Here is a 2,376-nt window from a genome sequence, read left to right on the forward strand (position 1 = left end):
GTCCTAGGTCTTACCACAGGGCAGAAAACCCTGACTGCTCTTTGGACTGGAGAGGGAGGGGGAAAGGAGTGGGGGGAGGGGGAGAAGGGTGGGAGGAGGGGGCGTAGGGGGGGAGGAGGGGGAGGGAAATGGGAGGCTGGGAGGAGGTGCAAACTTGTTTTTTTTTCTCCTTTTCTATTAAAAAATTAAAAAAAATAAAAATATAAAAAAAAAGAAACTAGAGCTAATGGGCCAACCAGTAATTTAATTAATATAGTTTCTATATGATTATTTTCGGGCTAAGCTAGCTGGGAAGCCAGGATGAACAAGCAGGCCCTTCGTCCTGCAACAGGGCATAACTTAATTATTTTTGTATTGTTGTGACAAAACACCATGAACTAGGTGATCACACGCACACACAGACAAATTATTGGGCTTAAGAGTTGGAGTCCACGATCTTAGAGCAAAAGCAAAAGAACAAATGAGAGCTCACATTCTGCTCCACACCCACAAGGCAGAGTACACACTGGGAATTGTAGACTCACCTCTAGTGACATCACTTCCTTCAACAAGGCCACACCACCTAATCCTTTCCAAAGAGTTCCAGGACTAAGGACCAAGTATTCAAATACAGGAGCCTTTAGGGCTATTCTTATTCAAACCACCAAGGAGTATTTTTTTTTTACTATTATATACTTACGTGTCTCTGACTAATGGTGTTAGAAATATAAAACCAAACAAAATGAAACAAAAAATTTGGTATGGAGGTAGAAAACAAGAAAGCTGAGTGCTGGTGGAGATGAAGGAAATCAGTGCACAGGCTCTGGAAATCGAACAGTGGCTCCTCAGTGTAATGCAGAATAGTCACTCAATCCAGCAAGGCCTGAAACAAGACACTCAAACAGGCTCCCAACAGCACACGGCTGTCAGCGAGAAAAAGCGCCTGATGAAAGGCGGCAGGAAGCAAGTCAAGAAGAAAGTGGTCTATCCATTTTTGAAGAAAGATTGGTGAGATGTCAAAGCTCCAGCTATGTTCAATATTAGAAACATTGGGAAAACACTAGTCACAAGGACTCAAGGAATCAAAATTGCATCTGATAGCCTTAAGGGTCATGTGTTTGAAGTAAGCCTTGTTGATCTACAGAATGATGAAGTTGCATTGAGAAATGTCAAGCTAGTTATTGTGGATATTCAGGACTGTCTGGCTAACTTCCAGGGTACATATCTTACACGGGAAAATATTGTATTCCATGGTAAAAAAGTGGCAGACCATGATTGAAGTCCATGTTGATGTCAAGACAACCGATGGTTATTTGCTTCGTCTGTTCTGTGTTGGATTCACTAATAAACCCAACAACCAGATACACCAGACCTATGCACAGCACCAGCAGGTCCAGCAGATCTGGAAGAAGATGATGGAACTCATGACCTGAGAAGTGCAGACAAAGGACTTGAAGGAAGTGATTAATAAATTGATTCCAGACAGCATTGGGAAAGACATAGGAAAGGCTTGCCAGTTCATTTATTCTCTTCATGATGCCTTTTTTAGAGAAGTAAAAATGCTGAAGACACCCAAGTTTGAATTGGGAAAATTCATGGTGAAGGTAGTAGTGCTGGAAAAAATACTGGTGATGAGACAGGTGCTAAAGTTGAACAAGCTGATGAATATGAACCACCAGTCCAAGTGTAAAATCCAGATTTTTAACAGTCATAAATAAACGTCTTATTTGTGAGAAAAAGACAATCAAACAGGTATTAAACACCAGCAGTCACAACACTCATCTATGTCCAACAACCAATGAATGAGTAAACAAAATGCATGTATTTGATATCCAATATCAGGGAACTATGGAATCAGAAATGATAGAAATAATGACAGACTTACAGAGTCAAATCTCAGGCAAAAGTTTTTTTTTTTTTTTTTTGCTTTTTTTGTTTGTTTGGTTGTTTTTTTTTTTTTTGTTTTGATTTGTTTTTCGAGACAGGGTTTCTCTGTGGTTTTGGAGCCTGTCCTGGAACTAGCTCTTGTAGACCAGGCTGGTCTCGAACTCACTTGGAAAAAACAAAAAGAGGTCAACAAAAGTGGGATAGCACTGGCTGATAAGACTAACCACTCACAGAGCAATGAATACACCTTTATCCTGTTACTACTCTGAGGATGTAGGTGTGCTGATAACTTTCTGTTACTCATTTGAATGGTAATTTTAAGAAATCTGCTTCTTACAAATAATACTGCTATGAACATAGTTGAACAAATGCTCTTGTCATATGATAGGGCATCTCTTGGGTATATTCCCAGGAGTTGTATTGCTGGGTCCAGGGGTAGGTTGAACCCGAATTTTCTGAGAAACCAAAACACTGATTTCCAAAGTGGTTGCACAAGTTTGCATTCCCACC

The 2,376-nt window shown here is 40.3% G+C and overlaps 1 pseudogene; it reads left to right on the forward strand.

Moving 5' to 3' along the window:
• Positions 1 to 778: 778 nt before the first annotated feature.
• On the forward strand, positions 779 to 1,669 carry LOC121461602 (annotated as a pseudogene).
• Positions 1,670 to 2,376: the final 707 nt, after the last annotated feature.

This window comes from Microtus oregoni, unplaced genomic scaffold (genome assembly GCF_018167655.1).
Source record: "Microtus oregoni isolate MIOR12 unplaced genomic scaffold, Mior012 000023F_ref0000262, whole genome shotgun sequence".
Lineage (NCBI taxonomy): Eukaryota > Metazoa > Chordata > Mammalia > Rodentia > Cricetidae > Microtus > Microtus oregoni.